The sequence below is a fragment of the Elephas maximus genome, chromosome 7 (genome assembly GCF_024166365.1).
Source record: "Elephas maximus indicus isolate mEleMax1 chromosome 7, mEleMax1 primary haplotype, whole genome shotgun sequence".
Taxonomy (NCBI): domain Eukaryota; kingdom Metazoa; phylum Chordata; class Mammalia; order Proboscidea; family Elephantidae; genus Elephas; species Elephas maximus.
In genome coordinates this window covers 36,014,068-36,026,420 of record NC_064825.1, presented here as the reverse complement: position 1 = coordinate 36,026,420, position 12,353 = coordinate 36,014,068, and positions in this window count along the sequence as shown.

Genomic DNA, 12,353 nt, shown 5'->3' with positions numbered 1-12,353 from the left:
TCCTGTAGCATGTGGATCTTACCAAAATGCAACTATGATAATTTCACTCCCGTTTTCCATAACTAATATCTTCCTACAAATAAAGCAAATAAAAGGGAGCAAACGCTTAGATTTGCATTCAAGGTATTCCATTCTCTGACTCCTTTTTGCCTTTTCAACATTATTTCCCTTTATCCTCTACCCATTAACCATTGCTGTGGAGTTGAGTCCAACTCATAGCAACTCTAGGGGCCAGAGTAGAACTGCCCCATAGGGTTTCCAAGGAGCACCTGGTGGATTCGAACTGCTGACCTTTTGGTTAGCAGCCAAACTCTTAAACACTACACCACCAGGGTTTCCTTATCCTCTACTAGTTGGTGGTTTTATAGTTTCTACATGATTGCGATATACTTAGGTATAGAGAAGCCCTGGTGGTACTCCACTGAGACCAAGCTAGTGGGAACAATATTATGATTTCGGAGTTTGTTTGCCTAAACCATGAGATGGAAGGCAAAGTGTGTGAAAGGAAGACTATGCTAACTTTTTTTTCACAATTTCATGAAAATATATTTTTATAATGGTGTAAGTTTAGAAACTGTAAATATAGATCTCCTTGCACTATGGAACCTAAGGGTCAAGCAACCTGAGATAGGTAGACAGTATAAACACTTTACCAGGTGCTTAAAAATTTGGAGGCTTGAAGGTTTCATAGGTTTGTTATAATAATGTCTTTTCTGCCATATTTAATGGTGAATTCTGGTGGTGCTTACACTCTGAGTTTAGATGTATCTTCAAAATCTGCACTGTCCAATAGATATATAATGAAAATCACATATATAATTTGAAGTTTTCATAGATATAAATTTAAACTTTGAATTTTAAATTTTTATATTTAAAAACAAAGCAAAACAGGTAAAATTAATTTGATATATTTTATTTAACTCTATTTTATTTAAAATATCATTTCAGAGGTGGGGCCAAAATAACAGGGTAGTTAGACACTTCCCATGGTCCCTCTGACAACAAAGACCCTATAAAACAAGTGAATCAATTTTATATGACAAACCTAGGAGCCCTGAACATCAAAGGCAAAGTTGAGGAATCGGACTGAGTGACAGGGGAGGGAGTCCAGAAGCAGTGAAGAGTTGCCAGGCACAACCTGGTGGGAACCAGCACCCTGCATTTCCACTGGCGTGAGCACAGTAAGGCAAGCAGTGGCATTTAGGACACGTTTTCCACATCAGGAGAGACCGAGCGGTGGAGAGTACACTCACGCCTCCAGAATCAGCGAAAAGCAGTGCGTAGTCACCAAAAGATAAGTAATTGCATCTCATCTACTGTGTGAAGCAAAAAAAACCCTTTGGGGAAAAACTCTCTCCCATTTACCTGACTCCTCCCTGCTATGCACCATCCTGAGTCTGCTTCAGTGATAGCCACTTTCCCTGGGCTGGAAGTAAGACCTATTGCATGCCCTGAGCAATTCTCCCGGCCTTGGAGAAAGAACAAATTAACAAACAGGGAAAAAATAATCTGTTGGCTCCCCTAAACCAGGAACTCAGGGCAGAAACACCTCCTTTGCCTAGGTACAGGCATAAGAGGTCCATGGACTTTGAATGCTTTTCACCCCTGCATAGACCTATGTGGGCCCATTTCAATAGTTTAGGCCCCCATGAACACAGTACAACAGGCTATATACCTGAAGTCTAACTTCAGCTGTTTGAGCTATATGGTGGAGAGGGAGGTTTGTGACACTTGACACCTCTCTGCCTATTCAGCAGGGTTCTCAGGGGCCTGAGGACTGGTGGCACCAGTGATGCCCCCTAGCCACCTGTGATAGGGGTCCAAGGCTAAGTGGTGCCTCCCAGTCCTTACAGCCAACAGCATTGGGTGCCCATAGTCCACCTGCAAAACCCACCCACCTACACGCTGTAGGGAACAGAGGCATGCTTTCCTCACACACTCTCAAGGGCAGTTATCCCCCTGCCTTGCTCATCATGTGACCTCCACTACACCCAGATACCTGTCCTACAGCAGTCACCCCTGCTTATCTACAACTGTAGATGAGAGCCTGTACCACACAACTTGGTGACTACCTGGACACCTGAGCTGAATCCATACCAGAAAAGTAAACAGACTCATGGCCTCATATACCTAGTAGCACCTCTAACCACCTAGTGACAGGACGTTAGAGCTTTGAAGATGCCAATAATCAAACTAGCTCACTCAAGCAGCCTATTTGGGCATATCAAAACAAAACAAGAAGCTAGGACCCAGTAAGCAAACAAAATAAATACATACAGTAACTTATTGATGGCTTGGAGACAACAGTCAATATCAAATCACATAAAGCAGCAGACCATAATATCTTCATCAGGCTCTCAAAACAAAGATTCAAGAAAACTTTCAGATGAAGATAACTTTCTGGAATTACCAGAGGTAAAATACAAAAGATTAATATGCAGAACTCTTTAAGAGATAAGGAAGGAGATAAGGCAAAACACAGAACAAGCCAAGCAGCACACAGACATTACAGGAACATAAGATTAGAGAAGAGCATAATGACAAATTTAATAGGCTGAAAGAATCCATAGAGAGACAACAAACAGAAATCCAGAAGATTAACAATAAAATTTCAGAATTAGACTACTCAGTAAAAACTCACAGGAGCAGAATTGAGGAATTGGAAGTCGGAATTAGTGAGATTGAAGATAAAGCACTTGACACCAACATATTTGAGGAAAAATCAGATAAAAGAATTTAAGAAAATGAAGAAACCCTAAGAACTATGTGGAACTCTATCAAGAGGAATAACCTATGAATGATTGGAGTACCACAACAGGGAGGGATAACAAAATACAGAGAGAATTGTTAAAGATTTGTTGGCAGAAAACTTCTCTGATATTGTGAAAGATGAGAAGGTATCTATTCAAGATGCTCATCAAACTCCACACAAGGTAGATCTTAAAAGAAAGTCACCAAAACGTATTATAATCAAACTTGCCAAAACCAAAAATAAAGAGAGAATTTTAAGAGCAGCTGGGGATAAACGAAAAGTCACCCACAAAGGAGAGTCAATAAGAATAAGCTCACACTACTCAGCAGAAACCATGCAGGCAAGAAGGCAATGGAATGGCATATATAAAGCCTTGAAAGAAAAAAACTGCCAGCCAAAAATTATATATCCACCAAAACTGTCTCTCAAATATGAAGACAAAATTAGGACATTTCCAGATGAAGATTAGAGAATTTGCAAAAACCAAACCAAAATTGAAAGAAATACTAAAGGGAGTCCTCTGGTTAGAAAATCAATAACATCAGCTAACAACCCAAGAATGGAATACATGACAGAGCAACCAGATATCAACCCAGATAGGAAAATAACAAAAATAAGGCTGCAATGTTCAAAACAGGGAAACAGAGATATCATTATGTAAAAGATGACAATATTAAAACAATAAAGAGGGACTAAAAAATGTAGTCATAGATCTTTCATATGGAGAGGAAGTCAAGGTAATATAGAGTAATAAAAGTTTGGTTTAAACTTAGAAAAATAGAGGTATATATTAAGGTAACCACAAAGGAAACTAACAATCCTACACATCAAAATAAAAAAAAATAAAATAAAGACTCAGCAAAAACAAAATCAACAATGAAAAAGAGGAACACACAGTTTACAAAGAAAAACTCATCACAAAAAATTAAGTGGAAAAAAGAAACTCAACAACACACACACAAAAAAAACATCAAAATGACAGCACTAAACTCATACCTATCCAAAATTACATTGAATGTAAATGGACTAAATACACCAATAAAGAGAGTGGCAGAATGGATTAAAAAAAACATGATCCATCTATATGCTGCCTACAAGAGACACACGTTAGACTTAAAGACACAAACTAAAACTCAAAGGATGGAAAAATATATATCACCCAAACAACAATCAAAAAAGAGCAGGAGTGGCAATATTAATTTCTGACAAAATAGACTTTAAAGTAAAATCCAGCACAGAGGATAAGGAAGGACACTGTATAATGATTAAAGGGTCAATATACCTGGAGGATAGAGCCGTAATAAATATTTATGCACCCAATCACAGGGCTCCAAAATACATAAAACACTCTAACAGCATTGAAAAGAGAGACAGCTCACAATAATAGCAGGAGACTTCAACACACCACTTTCAGTGAAGGACAGAACATCCAGAAAAATGCTCAATAATGATACAGAAGATCTACACGCCACAGTCAACCAACTTGACGTCATTGACATATACAGAACACTCCACCCAAAAGCAGCCAAAGTATACTTTCTTTTCCAACACACATGGAACTTTCTCCAGAATAGACCACATGTTAAGCCATAAAGCAAGCTTTGACAGAATCCAAAGCATCAAAATATTACAAAGCATATTTCCTGACCATAAAGCCATAAAAGAATAACAGAAAAAGCAAGGAAAAACACCAAGCACATGAAAACTAAACAACATCTTGCTCAAAAACTACTGGGTTATAGAAGAAATTAAGGACAGAATACAGAAATTCATAGAATCAAATGAGAATGAAAACACCTCCTACCAGAACATTTGGGACACAGCAAAAGCAGTGCTCAGAGGTCAATTTATAGCAATAAATGCACACATCCAAAAAGAAGAAAGGGCCAAAATCAAAGAATTATCCCTACAACTCAGACAAATAGAAAAAGAGCAGCAAAAGAAGCCCTCAGGCACCAGAAGAAAGCAAATAATAAAAATTAGAGCAGAATTAAATGAAATAGAGAACAGAAAAACAATTGTAAGAGTTAACAAGACCAAAAACTGGTTCATTGAAAAGAGTAACAAAATTGATAAACCATTGGCCAAACTGACGAAAGAAAAACAGGAGAGGAGGCAAATAACCCAAATAAGAAATGAGATGGGCAATATCACAACAGACCCAGCTGAAATTAAAAGAATAATAACAGAGTACTATGAAAATTGTACTCTAACAAATTTGAAAACCTAGAGGAAATGGACAAATTGCTAGAAACTCATTAACTACCTAAATTAACACAAACAGATACAGAACAACTAAATAAACCCATAACAAAAGATTGAAAAGATAAAAACTCCCAACAGAAAAAAGCCCTGGCCCTGATGGCTTCACTGAAGAATTCTACCACACTTTCAGAGAAGAGTTAACACCACTACTACTGAAGGTATTTCAGACCACAGAAAAGAATGGACTACTCCCAAACTCATTCCATGAAGCCAGCATAACCCTGATATCAAAACCAGGTAAAGACACCACAAAAAAAAAAGAAAATTACAGAATATCCCTTGTGAACGTAGATGCAAAAATCCTCAACAAAATTCTAGCCAACAGAATTTAACAACATATCAAAAAACTAATTAACCATGACCAAGTCCAACACCCATTCATGATTAAAAAAAAACCCTCAGAAAAATAGGTATAGAAGGGAAATTTCTCAACATAATAAAGGCCATTTACACAAAGCCAACAGCCAACATCATACTAAATGGAGAGAGTCTGAAAGCATTTCCCCTGAGAACGGGAACCAAACAAGGATGCTCTTTGTCACCACTCTTATTCAACATTCTGCTGGAGGTCCTAGCCAGAGTAATTAGGCCAGAAAAAGAAATAAAGGGCATCCAAATTGGTAAGGAAGAAGTAAAAGCATATCTATTTGCAGATGCTGTGATCTTACACACAGAAAACCCTAAAGAATCCACAAGAAAACTACTAGAACTCATAGAAGACTTCAGCAAACTATCAGGATACAAGATAAACATACAAAAATCAGTTGGATTCCTCTATACCAGCAAAGAGAACGTCAAAGAGGAAATCACCCAATCAATACCATTTACAGTAGCCCCCAAGAAGATAAAATACTTACGAACAAACCTAACCAGAGATGTGAAAGTCCTATACAAAATAAAACTACAAGACACTTCTGCAAGACACTAAAAGAGACCTACATAAGTGGGAAAACATACCTTGCTCATGGACAGAAAGACTCAACATTGTGAAAATGTCTATTTTACCCAAAGCGATCTGTAGATACAGTGCAATCCTGATCCAAATTCCAATGGAATTTTTTAATATGGAAATGGAACAGGCCCTGAATAAGTAAAGCATTACTGAAAAAGAAGAACAAAGTAGGAACCCTCACACTGCCTGATTTTAGAAACTATTATATCGCCACGGTAGTCAAAACAACCTAGTACTAGTACAGCAGATACATAGACAAATGGAACAGAATTGAGAATCCAGACATAAATTCATCCACTTATGAGCAGCTGATACTCGACAAAGGCCCAAAGTCTGTTCACTGGGGGAAAAGACAGTCCCTTTAACAATCGGTGCTGGAATAACTGGATATCCATCTGCAAAAAAGTGAAATTAGACCCATATCTTACGCCATGCACAAAAACTCAAAATGGATCAAAGACCTAAATATAAAATTTAAAATGATAAAGATCATGGAAGAAAAAATAGGGACAATGCTAGGAGCCCTAGTACATGGTATAAACAATATACAAAACATTACTAACAATGCACAAACACCGGAAGAGAAACTAGATAACTGGGAGCACCTAAAAATCAAACACTTATGCTCATCCAAAGACCTCACCAAAAGAATAAAAAGACAACCTACAGACTGGGGAAAAATATTTGGCTACAAGAAATCCCATCGGCGTCTAATCTCTACAAAATACTGCAAAACCTCAATAACAAAAAAGACAAATAACCCAATTAAAAAATTGGCAAAGGCTATGAACAGGCACTTCACCAAAGAGGACATTCAGGTGACTAACAGATGCATGAGGAAATGCTCATTGATTACAGAAATGCAAAGCAAAACTACAATGAGATACCATCTCATCCCAACAAGGCTAAAAAGTGTAATCCAAAAAAGACAAAATAATAAATGTTGGAGAGGTTGTGGAGAGACTGGAACACTTATACACTGCTGATGGGAATGTAAAATGGTACAACCACCTTGGAAATCGATTTGGCACTTCCATAAAAAACTAGAAATAGAACTACCGTATGATCCAGCAGTACCACTCCTTGGAATATATCCTAGAGAAATAAGAGCCCTCACATGAATAGATATATGCACATATATGTTCATTGCAGCACTGTTTACAATAGCAAAAACATGGAAACCACCAAGGTGTCCTTCGATGGATGAATGGATAATCAAATTATGGTATATTCACACAATGGAATACTATGCAACAATAAAGAACAATGATGAATCTGTGAAACATCTCATACATTTGATGAATCTGTAAGGCATTATGCTGAGTGAAAGTAGTCAGTCACAAAAGGACAAATATTGTATGAGACCACTATTATAAGAACTCAAGAAAGGGTGTAAACAGAAGAAAACATTCTTTGATGGTTTCGAGGGTGGGGAGGGAGGGAGAGAGGTATTCACTAAATAAATCGTAGACAAGAATTATTTTAGGTGAAGGGAAGGTCAACACACAATACAGGGGAAGTCAGCACAACTGGACTAAACCAAAAGCTAAGAAGTTTCCTGAATACAATCAAACACTTTGAGGGACACAGTAGCAGGGGCAGAGGTCTGGAGACCATGGTTTCAGGGGACATCTAGGTCAATTGGCACAAGGAAGCGTATTAAGAAAACGTTCTGCATCACACTTTGGTGAGTGTTGTCTGAGGTCTTAAAAGCTAGCAAGTGGCCATCTAAGATGCATCAGTTGGTCTCAACCCACCTGGAGCAAAGGAGAATGAAGAACTCCAAAGACAAGGAAAATAAGAGCCTGAGAGGCAGAAAGCGCCACATAAACCAGAGACTCCATCAGCCTGAGACCAGAAGGACTAGATGGTGCCTGCCTACCACGGATGACTGCCCTGACAGGGATCACAACAGAGAATCCCTGATGAAGCAGGAGAAAAGTGGAATGCAGAATTCAAATTCTAGTAAAGACCAGACTTAATGGTCTGACTGAGACTGGAGGGACGCCAGAGGACACCCCCTCCGGACTCTCTGTTAGTTCAAAACAAAAACCATTCCCGAAGCCAACTCTCCAGACACAGATTAGACTGGACTAGAAGACATAAAATGATGCTGGTGAGGAGTGTGCTTCTTAGCTCAAGCAGACACATGAGATTATGTGGGCAGCTCCGAGGTGAGAAGGCAGAGGGGGGACAGAAGCTGGTTAAATGAACATGGAAAATACAGAGTGGAGAGGAGGAGTGTGCTATCAAATTATAGGGAGAGCAGCTACGGTCACATAACAATGGGTGTATAAGTTTTTGTTTGAAAAACTGACTTGAATTGTAAACTTTGACTTAAAGCACAATAAAATATAGAAAAAGATCATTTCAACATGTAATCAATATAAAAAAATTATACTAAGTCTTCAAAATCTGGTATTTATTTTACACTTATAGGACTCCTCAGGTCAGACTAGCCACATCTCATGGGCTCAATAGTCACTTGTGGTTAGTGGCTACTATACTGGAAAGCACAGTTGTGAATCAAGTGTCCAGCACTAAAGCAGTTCCTAAGTAGCAAGTTGACTTGCCACATTTCCATTGCTTCAGCTGGTAAGGAGACAATGGGCCCAAATGTATTTACAGCTGATTACTCATAGCATCACTGGCAGCATAAGCTTTCATGTTCTCACTGTTTTCCCCGGCCACCTAAGTCTCATTTGGGTTATGTGGAGCCAAATCCAGGTGGACGCTGCACACAAGCTGAATATACAAGCTGAATCTGTGTCACAGTGAGGAACACCAACTTGGGAAATTCCAGTTCTTACAAGGGAGCTGCAAGAAATCCTGCCCAAGCACTATCTATTATCCTTGTCAGGGAAAAAAAAAAACTGCCATCTCATCCAGAGGGAGATACTATCTGAAGCTTCCAAACATGCTGTGCAAACATCTTTGAAAGGATACTTTCTAAATATTTAGAAACACCGTGGAGAATTACTTCCCAAAAATCAATTAAGCTCCTCTTGAAAACCTTCTCAGATATTCCAGGCAGAGTTAAAATGTTCCATAGTATGCCGTACATGTTTCAAGAAAAACATATATGCAATGTAGTGAATTATTTAATATGGCCCTTGTAGACATAGTCTTTGTGACACCCACACAGCGATTGGATGGGACCCTGCAAATAAGGTCCTTGTGGCCCACCAGGGAATTGGACAGCTTGCTGCTGATGCAAACCAAGGAGTATAGATCCTGTGATGGTTAAGGTTACATGTCAGCTTGGCTGAGCCATGATTTTCAGTGGTTTGGCAGTTATTTAATGATGTAATTTGGCAGTTATAGTCATCCTCTATTTTGTAGTCTGTTGTAATTGTCCTCCATTTTGTGATCTGATGTAAGCATCCTTCATTTTGTGATGTGTTTTAAATCCTGGAAACCCTGGTGCTGTAGTGGTTGAGAGCTATGGCTGCTAACCAAAAGTTTAGCAGTTCAAATCCTCCAGGAGCTCCTTGGAAGATCTATGGGGCAATTCTGCTCTGTCCTATAGGGTCGCTATGAGTCAGAATCAACTTAACAGCAACAAGTTTGGTTTTTGGTTTTGTAAATCCTAGCCTCTATGCCTGCGCTCATGGTCCCACTGGGGAGTGAGGTGCCTAATATGTTAATGACACAGGATTGGGGTGGGATGTATCCTGAGCTACTGCCTTACTTTAGGGTGTGACTCAAGTCACCACCCTTATCCCAGTCACCACCCTTATTCAAGTCACACCCTTGTACCACCTTGCTCAAGTAAGGGGAGTTTCCTTGAGGGTATGGTCTTTATCCAATATATATGAATGCTTGGCAAAGTTCTCTCTCTTGTTCTGGATCCTGTATCCAGCTTGTCATCATCTGATCTCTAGTTTTTGGAACTTGAGCCAACAGCCTATTGTCTGACCTGATTCAACAGCTCTACAGCCTTGTGAGCCAGCTGCTTGTTGTCTGACTTGCATTTGTCAGCCCCTGCAACCACATGAGTCAGGAGAAGCCTCCAACCTGATGCCTGACCCACCGATTTGGGACTTTCCAGCCTGCAACAATTACATGAGGCATTTCCTTGACAGTTCATGAGTTCTGTGAGGCACTGCAGTGAGCTGCAGAACCCAAGGACAGTATGGAGAGTACTGAGGGGAAGAGAAGTAGTTGATGTTAGAGATAATGGAGTGATACAGCAGTTTGGAAAAGTTGAATATTTTGACATCTTTAACCTCTGCCTCATAGGAACCAGCTTTGTGCTAATCCTTATAAATCATTCATTCAATATAATACACAATTTCAATTGTTTTTGTGCTTGTCCATCTCTCCCACTATTCTCTGAGCTCCTGGAAGCCAGTGAAACACCAGCATTTAATAAATACTTGATGAAGAAATGAATAAGTAGGTAGCTTTTCAAGAGCTGTCTTGTCTATAGCCCTGAAAGTCTTGCTAGTCATTCATTCCTGACCCAGGCACTGTACCGATGACATAAATGCACACACACACATTTTGTTCAGTGTTTTGAAGGAGATAAACAGGAGACAAATAGTAAGAATTCAGTTTAGATTGATGGTCAAGGAAAGTCACAAGTTTGGTTAACCTGAAACCAGCTATTTAAACACTAGGGATGAAGAGTGGTCAAGTACAGAAAGCACCATAGCTAAAGGATCTATAGCATTAAATAGGTTGGAAAGTTTAGGAACTGAAATGCCAAACTGTCTAGACAAGCATTGCAAGAAAGTATTCAAATGGCTCAAGAAGACAGAACAAAAACCAAACCCATTGCCATCGAGTCAATTACGACAAGAAGACAGAAGGTGTAGGAAATAGAGCCAGATTATACAGGTTTTTATAGACCATGTTAAGGATTTGGGGTTTTATTCTAAGATCCATGTGAAGCCATTTGTGGTACAATGAATTGCTTTTATGTGGTCTTTCTAACCATGGTCTTGTAACCTCCACAAAATGACTGGCTGGAACTATGCAAACTGCATGACTTATAGCCTACTGAGGAGATTAGTCAGTTTACTATGTTAATTGAGTGATTTGTGGTCTACCCAGGGGATTGGTCAGTTCGTGGTCTTGGTGGGAGGGCCATGCCTTGAAATTAACAAGGAGGAGGCTTATATAAGGACCAATACCACAGATGTTCGGGGGGACCTCACTCACACTGAGAAAAAGAGTCTGGAGCAGAGGGCATCCTTTGACTAAGGACCCACAATCCCTGTGTCAAGAACCTCCTAGACCCAGAAGAGTGAAGTTTGAAGACGGCCCAAGATGGCGGGATACAGTGGTGGTGGGTTGCCAGCCCGTGGAGCAAGAGCTGAGCACCAGGCAGGAGGCTTGCCAGCTAAGCTGTAAGAGTTGTAACACTTGCCCATGCAGGGGAGAAGCCTGAGGGTGCAGTGGTTGCCTTGGAGGATGCTGTGCAGGGTTTTTCCTACAGCAGGGCAGAGCTGGACATCTCTGAGCAGGAGGCTTGCCAGTGGAACTAAGAGTTGTAACACTCGCTTGTGTAGGACAAGAGGCCTGAGTGTGCCCTATATAGGGGTTGCACGCCTCGTCCCCTGGGCAGCAAGGGGCTCAGGTAGCATGGCAGCAAGACAGCGCCACAGGCAGGAGCCAGCAGCACAGGTCAAGGAGGCCTAGTGGCAGAGCAGAAGCCTCAGGAGTCAAGCAGTGTCGTGGTAGCCAGAGGCAGTGGTGACCTGAATGCAGCATCTGACCGGAACCATGACATGTTTGTCCAGCTACATAAGAATGGACATGGGTAATGTGAGGAAGACTAAGCATTTCCCCTTTTGAGAATCTGTTATTGTTTGCTTTTTGCTTTCTATAAATAATGGCTTTCGCTTTGTCAACACTGTGTTTAAGTGTCTTGTGTGGTCTGCTCAACACAGATGAATGTAGCAACCAAGAAATGGTTGATGCCCGTGGGTGTATGTGCCTCACTCCTAGCAGTCTAATGGCTGCCTGGAAGCTTGAAGCACAGCTTGTCTGCATATGCAATGCAGACAGACGACGCGTACATACACCACTGAATAGGGTTTTTGGTAGCATATAATTTACCAGCTGCTTTATGAGAATGGATCAAGGAGCCACAACCCAATTAGGAGTCTGTGACAGTAAATGATGCCCAATGATGTCTTGTTCTGGTTTGTTACATCCTCAGACTTTTTAATTTGCCTTTCCTCTCTTCCTGAGTTCTCTATATCTGGAAACTAAAAAATTTCCTTTTGTGAGAGGAATTTAGCCTTCTTTCCCTTACCTGCTGTCTTAGTTATCTAGTATTGCTATAACACAATATCACAAGTGGGTGGCTTAAAAAACAAATTTATTTTCTCACAGTTCTGTAGGCTAAATATCCAAATCAACATCTCAGCCATG